The following is a 12,485-nucleotide window of genomic DNA, read 5'->3' as shown; positions in this document are numbered from 1 at the left end:
CTTTCAGCAATAAATTACAAATCTAAAGTCAATTACCCCATTACACATTTCAAGTTGGAATCGGAAGGCTAATCTCTCAGCCATTCCCCTACACCCAATTATTTTTGACACTATATATACTGTGAATACCAAATATACACAGATTGTTGTTCCTAAATTTAATGCAAAAGTGTTAATACTGGGGATTTGGTCTCTTGCTTTTCTATATTTAATTCTAAATTTTCCCAAGGCTAAAATACATGAACACACTACAATTAAGGAAGCAGTTACAGCATCTCAAAATGAGTTGATGCTTCCATCCCAAGCAAGTTGCATTGATTTCTTGCCAGAGATTTTTTGGCCCAGGGCAGGATATGAATTCCAGGGTTATTTTTCTAGCACCAAAAATAGATGCACTTGCCTTTTTTAAGTTAGTCACTTATTCCAACTGGGGACAATAATCCACATCTTTCCAAGGGAAATAGTTTTGCTGAACCCATCTTCTGTGTGTTAATTACATCATTATCTATTTCTTTGAATTTCCAATCCACTCCATCCCTTAAGCTGCTTCACCTCTTTACATGGATTAAACTAGTCTTTCTACTACTTGATTGAACTGAGCATTATTTTCAAATTTTTGTCTTTGTCTGTTATCTGTCCAATCTCTAAGTCTTATCAACTTTTTGCCCCTTTGCTGTTTGTTCATCTCTGGGTTGGGAAGACCCCCTGGAGGAAGGAGGGCATGGCAACCCACTCCAGTATTCTTGCCTGGGGAAATCCCATGGACAGAGGAGCAGGGCAGGATACAGTCCATGGGGTTGCAAAGAGTCAGACACGACTGAAATGACTTAGCATGCAGCACATGCACATCTCACTGCTCTATGGAGATTATTTCTGACATCCTGATGTCCCAAGGGAAACATCTGAATATAGATTTTGTTCCCAAGTACTTCTTTGCAAGCGGGTCTGGGAGCTACTGATAACCACTGATAAACTTTTGCCCCCAGAAAATTCATTCTTTTTTTTAAGAATGTATTAAAATTTGTTTTAATTTATTTGCACCAGATCTTAGTTGTGTTTTTAGTTGCGCCACATTGGATCTAATTCCCTGACCAGGAATCAAACCCAGGCCTCCCTCTACTGGGAGTGTGGTGTGTTAGCCACTGGACTACCAGTGAAGTCCTCAGAAAATTCTCCCTTGAACTGTGGCTTTTGTTGACTGGCTTTATCTCTTTATGCCCCTAACCTCCTTTCCTACCATTCCCTACCTTGCTCTCTCCACTGCTCAGCAGGCTTTCACTTATGCTTCGTCTCCATGCAGGACCTTTACCCTTGGCATTCCTTCTGCCCAGCTCCCTCTCCCAACCCTCACCTTTAATCTTCAGGTCTTGGTTTCAATTTCACTTGCATTAGCTTCTTTCTTTATGAGCTCGCACATTCTAATGAAGTGCCTATTGGGAAAGACCCACATCTGGGTTGTGATGCCTTTTCAGGGTGGTCTGTCCCACAGGCTCCACTAGGGCAAGGACTGTGTTTGTGCTTAGTTTTTATTCTCAGTGCCTAGCACATGTCTGCCATACAACTAACTGTTCCACAAAACTACTTATAATGTAGATTTGAATTTAAATTGAAACTCTAATTTCTAAAAAAGAAGAAATACTGTATCTTGAAATTTAGCATTTGAGAGAAACGGGTTTAATAAGGAATTAGAGATTTCTGCAGATTTCACAGAGGGAGTGAATAGTGGAGGGACACATAGGTAGATGCGGGTTATTAGTGATGTTTATGATTGCTTTTTATCCTATGCTTTATGCGTGCACGCTAAGTCACTTCAGTCAGGTCCAACTCTTTGCAATCCTATGGACCAAAGCCCTCCAGGCTCCTCTGTCCATGGGGTTCTCCAGGCAAGAATACTGGAGTGGGTTACCATGCCCTCCTCCGGGGGATCTTCCCGACTCAGGGATCGAACCTACTTCTCCTGCATCTCCAGCATTGTAGGCAGATTCTTCACCACTGAGCCACCAGGGAAGACCATTATGCTTTATACCTAATATTTATTACAGAATTCTATATGTATTAGATATGTTGTAGCTAGTGTATCAAATATAAAAATAATAAAGGAAAAATGGAATCATAAGAAAAAGATTTCTGGCGATTTCAAATTTGACATAGATAGAGAGAAACGTTATACTGAAATTAATATACAGAGAAGTGCCCAAGTCAGTGTACAGCTTGATGAGCATTCATGTAACTAGTTCCAGGTCAAAGAGAACATTCCCAGCACCTCAGAAGACCCTCCTGTGTCCCCTAACAGTGGCTTCCACATTTACTCAAATTTGATTAGGAAAAAACCTGAAGTCACTTCATTACTCCAAAACTTAGTGGCTTAAAACAGCAATACTCACTAATTTGCTAACAAGTACACAATTTGAGAAGGGCTTGGAGGGACAGCTGTCTGTGTTCCATGTGGCATCTAACTAGAGGCAAAGAAAAACACATGCTCACCCCTATATCACTAGTTCTAACTGGACTTGGAACTAAGAATCTATTTCAATCAATTTTTTTGGCTGACTGGATCAATCCCAACCTGAAACCAGACCTGCATTTGGATTTTCAGTCATCTGAGCCAATATATTTACTTTTAAGCCAGTTGGAACTGTATTTTCTGATGCTTACAACTATAAGATTCTTAATGGATAAGAGAGAGATCAGGGTGTAAAGAGAGAATAAAGCATCTCTGAGAAGAAAGAAGAGGGATTCAGATGACCAGAGACTAAGAAGAGATGTCCCTAGTGATGGAGGAGAAGCAGGGATGGATCCCACATGCCTTTTGGTGGCAGTGCCCTGAGGAGATGGAAAGGCCTCAGAGGGATGGAGTGGTGACCAAGGGAGGTGGCTGCCTGGCTGAGGCTGGGGGAGATTCCAGCAGCAAAAGTCAAACCATCATTCCGTAAGTGAGGCACAAACATCAGTAGACAGCATCCAGATCTGAATGGACTAGGGGGAGAGACAATAGCCATCTCCACAGAGGCCAGTGTAGAGAGTTGACTGAGGGCTTCCAAAATGTGGGTCCTGCATGAGGCCACATAACTTTGGCTTGGCTCCCAGGAAGGGAAAGGAAAGCTCCAAGAATGACCGTGACCAGTTTCCTGCCAACCTGGCAGGGTAGGAGCGTGACATGAAAACTCAAGTTGATACATAGAAAATCATTTTTCAGTACACCTGGCTTTGTGGACTGGGATTCCTATCAGCTAAACAAGAGTGATAAAGAGCTTGCCTGAGGTGGACTTGAGTTTTAAATTCTGGAGGGAATGTGAGCAGAGTGTGGGAGATTGATTGGTAGGGATTGGATGCAGAATGCTCAGTAGGTGAAGCTCCCCTTGAGGGTTGGGGAAGGGAAAGTAACTTACAAGCTCTTCCACGACAACCTTTCTCCACTACAGAAAACCACAAGTGTTTCTGAATATGCAAATTAGTCTATATGTGATTGCCTAATAGAGAAATGATAACAGTAGGAGGTAAAAGGTATTTTGACTCATGAAATTTTACCCAATAGTTTAATGTTTTACTCCACAAAATTTATTCCACTTTGTTCCACTAGGTAACATAGACAATGGCAACGTAGATGCACATAGCTAAATATATAGAATAGCCATGATTCATCCAATGTTTTTCTCTTGCCTTGATTTAGCCATGTCTTCAGTCTAAGAGATGGAATTTTCCCTGATTTTTGTATATTGAATTCTTGTCTCCATGAATCAACAGCTCCAACTTGTTTTTGTTTTTAACTGGAGTCTAGCTGATTGACAATGCTGTGTTAGTTTCGGGTATACAGCCAAGTGAATCAGGTATACATACACATAAATCAACTCTTTAAGACTCTTTTCCCATATAGGTCATTACAGACAGTACAGTACAGTACAGTAGGTCCTTATTAGTTATCTGTTTTATATATAGTAGTGTGTGTATTCAACCTGTTCTTATACCCTTTACATCAAGCTAGCTTTACTTTTTTAAAGTAAAGCCCCCCCCAAAAAAAAAATAAATAAATAAAGTAAAGCCCAATATATAATTTCTCATAATAGGGGTTGGGGCTTCCCTGATAGCTCAGTTGGTAAAGAATCCACCTGCAATGCAGTAGACCCCAGTTCAATTCCTGGGTCAGGAAGATCTCTGGACATGGGATGGGCTACCCACTCCAGTATTCTTGGGCTTCCCTTGTGGCTCAACTGGTAAAGAATCTGCCTACAATGAAGGACACCTGGGTTCAAACCCTGGGCTAGGAAGATCCTCTGGAGAAGGGAAAGGCTACCCACTCCAGTAGCCTGGCCCAGAGGATTCCATGGACTGTATAGTCCACGGGGTCACAAAGAGTCAGACACGACTGAGCGACTATCATAATATGGGTTAAACTTGTCTTTTTTGTATTTTTGTTAGAATCAGGTCTGTTGTTGTTAGTACTGTGGTTATTAAGTTGCATACATTTTTTTTTTTAAGTTGCATACATTTTAAGTGGTCTGTCCCAACCATTTTCTCTAAGACTTGTTTTAACTGTGCTTTTTTGCAGAATGGAGTCTTTTCTGAATATGTCTCTCGGATTCTTGTGGCACTGCGTGTAGTGTTCTTGCACTAGCCACCAGGTGGCATCACTAGGTGGCTGCCCCAGGCAACTTTGCTTTCCAGGAATTCTGAGCGCTGAGGGTCAGGAAAGTAGCAGGTATTCCTGTTTCCACGCCTTGCCTCTTCCAACTTGTCCGAGTCTTGCCTGCTAACTACTCTTACAGCATACTAACACATATATATGGAATTTAGAAAGATGGTAACGACAACCCTATATGCAAAACAGAAAAAGAGACACAGAAGTACAGAACAGACTTTTTGAACTCTGTGGGAGAAGGTGAGGGTGGGATGTTGCGAAAGAACAGCATGTATATTATCTATGGTGAAACAGGTCACCAGCCCAGGGGGGATGCATGAGACAAGTGCTCGAACCTGGTACACTGGGAAGACCCAGAGGAATCGGGTGGAGAGGGAGGTGGGAGGGGGGATCGGGATGGGGAATACGTGTAAATCTATGGCTGATTCATGTCAATGTATGACAAAACCCACTGAAAAAAATAAATAAATAAATTTTTAAAAAAATCTAACGTTAAGGACAGAAGAATTGCTCTTCACTCTTTTGCTTTGAGTTCATAATACTTGTCATTTTTGGGGTATTTTCTTTATAGAGTTCCTGGCCGATCTTTTTGGCCTTGATTAACTTATGAACCAACTCCTAAATCCACTTTTCTATCCTGACCCTTCTTGAAGTGCTATCATGGCAATCCAGGTTGGTTTGATCCTCATCAAATGCTCAAGAACTGTGGAGATGAGCCCTTTAAAAGCCCATCGATAGCTCTGAGCAATATGCAACATAGTTCAGTGCCATCTTTCTGCCCTTTCTTTCCATCTCCATTCTCCTTCCTGTTGATATTGATGCTGCAGTTATAGCAAATATCCTCCAGGTTTCTGCTACTGTTCACTGGGTTTTCAGTTTATACTTGATAACTATTTCTCCTCTATACGCTTACTGTACCACATGAATATTTTAAATAAGTATATTGCCTTATATTGCATTATCATCTACTTCTTTGGAATCCTTTCTTCATTTATTTTTTCCCCCAGTTCAAATACTACTTTCTACAAAAAGCCTACCCAGATTCATCTTAACCAGAATTACTCAGCCTTCTCCCCACAGTCTGAAAGACCTTGTCCTACATCTATATAAAAGCATCTGTTGCCAGGGCAGAAGTGTATCCTGGGCAACCCACAGCCTCTGCATTTGGGAGAACTTGGGTTTGCTTCCTGTCTTTTCCACTTTTGAGGGCAAGTTATGAAGCCTTAAGCTTACCTGGTGGCTCAGAGGTAAAGAATCCACTTGCCAAGGCAGGAGACACAGGTTTGATCCCTGGGTGGGGAAGATCCCCTGGAGAAGGGCATGGCAACCCTTTCCAGTAATCTCGCCTGGGAAATCCCAAGAAGAGAGAAGTCTGGTGGGCCACAGTTTACGGGGTCACAAAAGAGTCAGACATGAGGACATAACTTAGCAACTGAACAGCAACAATTTGAAGCCTTAACTACTCGGGGCACCAGTTGTCTCATCTGTTTAACAGGAACAGTGATACCTATCTCATATGGCAATTGTGTATCTAAGGATCTTAGCACAGTACCTACTACAGTGGTTCTGTGTCTGGCACATATTAAGAACTTGAATTGATCTTGGATATTATTAATAGTATTTAGGATATTTATCTATTCATTTACTTTAAAAATGATGTGGAGTGTCTTAATTTATTTGGGTTACTAGAACATAAAGCCATGGACTAAACATCAAACATTTATCCCTTACAGTTCTAGAGGCTGGAAGTCTGTGAAACCTCACCAAGGTCAGGGTGCCCGCACAGTAAGGCTCTGGGAAGGGCCCTCTTCCCAGTAGCAGACTGCTGACCTCTCTCTGTGTCCTCACATGATAGGAGGGGTTAGGAGCTCCTTGGTGCCTCCTTTATAAGTCACTAGTCCCATTCATGAAGAGGATTAGGATTTCAAAAGATGAATTTAGGGGAGGGGGGAAGGGTACACAAATGTTCCGTAGCATGAGGCTTACTCTATAGAGCGGTGATGGTAGTTTAGTCACGAAGTCATGTCTGACTCTTGTGACACCATGGCCTGTTAGCCTGCCAGGCTCCTTTGTCCACGGGGTTTCCGAAGCAAGATTACTGGCGTGGGTTGCCATTTCCTTCTCCAGGGGATCCTCCCGGGGATTGAACCCAGGATCAAATTCAGGTCTCCTGCAGGCAGTTTCTTGCATTGCAGGCAGATTCTTTACTAACTGACCCACCAGAGTAGGGAGAGGCATATTGCTATGGACTCAATTGTATTCCCCCAAAATTCATAGGTTGAAGTCCTAAACTCCAATGTGTCTTCATTTGGAGATAGGGGTAGGGCCTTACTGGAAGTAATTAAGGTTAAATGTGGTCATAAATATGGGACCCTGAACCAATAGGATTAGTGTCCTTATAAGAGACACCAGGTAATTCTCTCTCCCCACCTCTCCCTCTCTCTTTCTCTCTGCCACGTGAGGACGTAAGAAAGTAGTCTACAAGCCACGAGTAGCATTCTCACCAAAACCTGACCATACTAGCACTGGACTTAGACTGAGCTTGGACTTCCAGCATCTCGAGTCACGAGAAAATATACTGTTTAAGCCACCAATCTATGATATTTTGTTGTAGCAGCCCAAGATGACTAATATGTGTGCATGCTTGCATGTTACATGGCTTCAGTCATGTCCAACTCTGTGTGACCCTACGGACTGCAGCCTGCCAGGCTCCACTGTCCATGGGACTCTCGAGGCGAGAATACTCGAGTGGGTTGCCATGCCCTCCTCCGGGGGATCTTTCTGACCCAGGGATCGAACCTGCATCTCCTACGTCTAACCTGCACTGGCAGGTGGGTTCTTCACCACTAGTGCCAACTAATATACACATATAACCAAAAAGATATATAGTTCAGGTACAGGTGAGTGTGAGAAGAAAAACACAGCTGGGCGAGTGGATTTTAGGATAAGTATAGTTTCAGTGGACAGGAAAGGCCACCCTGAGCAGGCAACACTGAGGCAGACCACTGAAGGGAATGAGGAAGGAGCTACGAGAATATCTTGGGCCAGAATGTTTCAAGAAGGGAACACAGCAAGTGCAAAGTCCTTGATGAACTCCTGGCCTGCTTGAGGAACAGCAAGGAGAGAGTAAGAAGCAGCATGAGACTAGTAGGGGTGCAGAGCAGATCTCAGGGCCAGATAGCTTGTGAAAGGTCTCTGAAGTTTCTACAATAACTGACTGGATTTTGTGCCAAGTGTAATTTTGTATAGTCTGCAAAACATAATCCAAAAGTAACTATTTCTAGTCCAAAAGTCTTTATTTTTCTATCTTACTAAACTTTATCTCAGTTTGGTGCTCACTGGTTAAAAACTGATCCAATCAGTTTCAGGTTTACTTGATCATTTCTGGATTTTCCTCTCACCCCAAGTTTAAAACCAATCAATTCTTAAAAAAAAAAAAACCAAAAAACAAAAAATAAAACTCCTGCTTCTCTCCAGAGTAGCACTGAATCATTTAAGTTTCCAGACATTTAAAAGACAGTGCCTCTTGGGAAGGAGGGGTGCTGATCTAACTTGTCATTCCTCAATTGCCAGCACTGACATCAGCAGAATGTCTGATCCTGTCTGGTTCTCAGAGGTTGTCATCTCTCTGGATGGCATCTGTTGAGATGCTCACATCCCCATCTAGTCCTTGGTCACAATCTCTTGTGACATTTTGCCCACGTGATACCCTTTGGCAAAACTCCTTGGGTAACTGGTTTTCTCTTTCAGCTAACTTTTACAGCCCCCTAAGGAAAGAAATCCAGCTCTTCTCTTGGATGGCAGGATGCATGGTAGGGCTCCGCTGCCCCCTCTCTGTCCAGTGGCATCCCTCTTAAGTTTTTGTGCTGAGTCACAGTAAAGTGGTAATGGAACTTTCATGAGGGGGTCAGCCTCCAAATTTCAGATGGAAAGTTAGCACAAGATCTCTTCTACTCTTAGATCACCCTAAACTTATCTAGAAATCTGGAGTTAATCCAAAAAGTGTAGGTTTGACACTATCTTCTAATTTTAGAAAAAGATACTTATCTACCTCATTTCCCTCAAATGGCATTCCTATCCCACCCCAGCTGAGAAAACTGTTAGATAGTGATGAGGGGAGGGGTGGGGAACATCAAATCTTTCCCAATTTACATCTGGATCAAGGTTCTTGTATTTAGAACAAAAACATTGGGCCACCTTAGTCTAATTGTGCCATTCTGAGGCAACAGAGGACTTAGACCCAAGTACCTGAATAGAGATGATCATAGGACAAAAAAAAAAAAACTGTGGGGGGAAAGCTATGTCACAATATATATTACCACATTTGTAACTACTGACTTTCTAAATGCACTTGATCAAGAAAAAGGAGCACAAGCAAGAAAGCTTTACAAGTATGTCTCTGTGGATTCCATCAGTTAACGGACTGTATCAGTGAGTGTCTGATGAGGAGACAGAAACCACACAGTAAGCCCAACAGGGAATGTTTCATAAAAAGAATTATTAACTATTACATGAGTGCATGCTAAGTTGCTTCAGTCATGTCTGACTCTTTGCGACCCTATCCACTGTAGCCCACCAGGCTCTTTAGTCCATGGGATTCTCTAGGCAAGAATACTGGAGTGGGTTGTCATGCCCTCCCTCAGGAGATCTTCCAGACTCAAGGATTGAACCCATGTCTCTTAAGTCTTCTGCATTGACAGGTGGGTTCTTTACCACTAGCCCCACCTGGGAAGCCCCAACAATGACAGGTGATTAATAATAAAGGGAGAAAAGGAACTAGCAGGAAAACCCCAGGATTTAGGGAGGGCAACCAAGGAAGGACAAATTTGGAAGGGAAAGTGCCAGGAGCTACTTTCAAAGGTGGGATTCAGACCTCATTGACTTGCTTTTCATTGCTTTTGTTATTATAATCATACATAGTGGTCTGTCTCAGAGAATCCTGCTCCTCTGTCTGACTGTTAACAGTGCTTATGTTCGGCACCCTGTCCACCAGTGGGTGGCAGAAAAGAATAAATCAACATATCTCTTGCCCCAGGCTTGCCATTCTAGGAGATATTTGGAAGATTGATGTTTTTTTTTTACTTTGTTTCCTCACTTCTCCCCATCTCTGTTCTATAAAAGGACCTGGCATCCAGACCCCAATAAGAGTTATTTTGAGACATTAGTCTGTGATCTTCTTGGTCTTCTGGTTTTCCAATAAAGTTATATTCCTGGCCTCAGAACCTCATCTCTCATATTCATTGGTCTGTTGTGTGTTGAGTAGAGTGAGCTTGGACTGAGTAACATTTGGGAGTGCCCACAGGAAACACAAGGCCAGAATGTAGGGGCTGAGGCAGTGTAGCTGCTGGCTGAGATGCCTACAAGAGTAACTGGGAATCCATCTGCATGGATGCTACCAAAACTTGATAGATGTGAACTCCACAGTATAGTCATCCCTTAGTATCCTGGAGGATTTCCCCTGGGACCCCTCTGCTCACCTCTCCCTGCCAAGATACCAAAATTTGGAGATGCTCAAGTCCCTTGTATAAAATGGCACAGTATCTGCATATAATGTCCACACATCCTCCTGAATACTTTAAACCATCTCTAGATTACTTACAATTCAATGTAAATACTGTGCAAATAGAAGTAAATACAATGTAAATGATATGTAAATAGCTGCCTGTGTACTGTAAATTCAAGTTTAGCTTTTCGGAATCTTTTTGATTTTTTAATATTTTTGATCTGCAGTTGGTTGAATCTGTGGATGTGGAACCCTTGGATCCAGGGAGCCTAATGTATGTTCCTCCCCCAAGCACCTGTGGTATCAATGGAAGAACTACAGTATGAACAGAAGGAACCAATATACCAAAACAGGAAAAGACCCTTTCTCCTTCAGTTTTCCTCCAGCGCCCTCTACTGACAGTGTTTTACATGGCACCAGTGGTGAAGGAGCAATATATAGTTCCACTATATAGTTCCACTAACACCTAGGAGGCATGAAAGGTGAATTTGGAGTTGAGAGGCACTATGTTGATGACTAACCTGTGAGTGAGGTACTGCATTCATGTGATCAATTGGGTGTTTATAGTGGTCTGTAGAAGAGCAGTGACTGAGAGTCTGTTGGGTACCGGGCACTGTGGCATGTGCTAATGTGTAATGAAGAACAAGACAGACCAAAATATCTGCCCTCCTGAAGCTTGCATATGCGATGGGGACAGACACAGATTGCCTGAAGTTAAATAAGTAAATAATTTAAAAATGCAGATAACAATTGGTTCTATGATGGAAGTAAACAGAGGGCTATAATGGAAACTAAGAAGGGGTCCTTTTTAGAATGGGCTGACAGGGAAGACCTCTCTGAGGAGGTGACAAACATTATTAATAATTTTTAAAATAGGCAAAGGTCTCTTGTCTGGAGCACCCTTCAAGTTATTCTCTGCCTCTTATTATCTTTAAACTATCTAACAACTCCGTAAATTGTAGATAATCAATGCAACACAAATGAATGTTCACTATAAATATGCAAGTGAATTTCATAGGATTTTGTTCTGTGAAAGTGAAATTGATTTCCCTCCACCCAGCCTCTGTAACAGTGTTTTGCATATATTAAGCAAATTTACTTTTAGCATTTCTGATGGCCTATATATGTAACTGCTCTTTGGGAATCTTCTATTTCATTGTAACATCTTACTGGTTCTCTCATTAATTAACAAGTTAAGTGAAATCTTTGACATGGATTCATTTTACATTCGTATGAGAGGCATAATTTACCTTTAAAAATGACAATTTTGGGGGGAAGGCAAAATGAGTAAAGGGGGTCAACTGTATGATGATGGATGGAAACTTAGTGGTAAGCACGCTATAATACATAAAGAAGTCAAAATATGACGTTGTACACCTGACACTTATATCATGTTATAAAACAATGATACTTCAGTTTTTAAGAAAAGATCCTTTAATACATTTAAATCCAAAGAGTCTAGTGCTGGGTTTCACTCAGCCGGGGGCCACCAGCCTAATATTCACAACACATCAAGACTGAATGATCTGATCACACTCTCTACTACTTCATTATTTGTGTGTTGATAACACATGCCCAGAATCACAGCTACAAGATGGGGTCAAAGAAGAACACAGGCTTTCAGTTTAGAGGCTGATGCAGTTTTATCAAGACTGCTCATGAAGTCAAAGAGATACTGATTTTTCTAACACTGTTGGCAGTTAAGAGACCACTTAATAGGACTCTTGATAGATATTTTTGAGCCCAAGGTAGGGTTGTGCTTATAGAATCTTGGCATTTTAAAACAGTATAGAAAACTTAGAAATCATCCAGTTGAAACCCCCATTTTACATATGAGTTAAGCTGGTCAGGAAAGCCCTAATGACTCACTCAAGATCAACAACTAATTAACTGCAAGCTGAGATATAACCCAGCATTTTCCTTCTTAGTCCCATACCTGTTCAATCACCAGGAAGCTGGAAGCAACCAGAACTTCACAAGAGATTCCTGAAAAAGGTACCCATACCTTCTTTTCTTCTTCACCCATAAACACTCTGAAAAAGAAAGGGAGAGGTGGTATCACTGAGGGATAGTATGTGATAAGGAAAGAGCTTTGGGTTCAGAAATAGTTGTGGTTTTTCATTTGGTTTTACTACTTATTTGTATTTGAGCTTTAGCTTCTTCATCTGCACAGTTAGCATAAACTATTATTAAGTAATAATAAGTGGCCTTACTGGATTAATAATAACCTATATAAAGTACCTGGTATACAGTAGATGTTTAATAAGTCACAGCTTTATTTCATTGAAGTATAATTGCTTTACAATGTCGTGTTAGTTTCTGAAGTACAACAAAGTGAGTCAGCTG

The sequence above is a fragment of the Cervus canadensis genome, chromosome 21 (genome assembly GCF_019320065.1).
Source record: "Cervus canadensis isolate Bull #8, Minnesota chromosome 21, ASM1932006v1, whole genome shotgun sequence".
In the NCBI taxonomy this organism is placed as follows: Eukaryota; Metazoa; Chordata; class Mammalia; order Artiodactyla; family Cervidae; genus Cervus; species Cervus canadensis.
The sequence above is the reverse complement of the archived record's forward strand: the minus strand, read 5'-3'. Positions refer to the sequence as shown.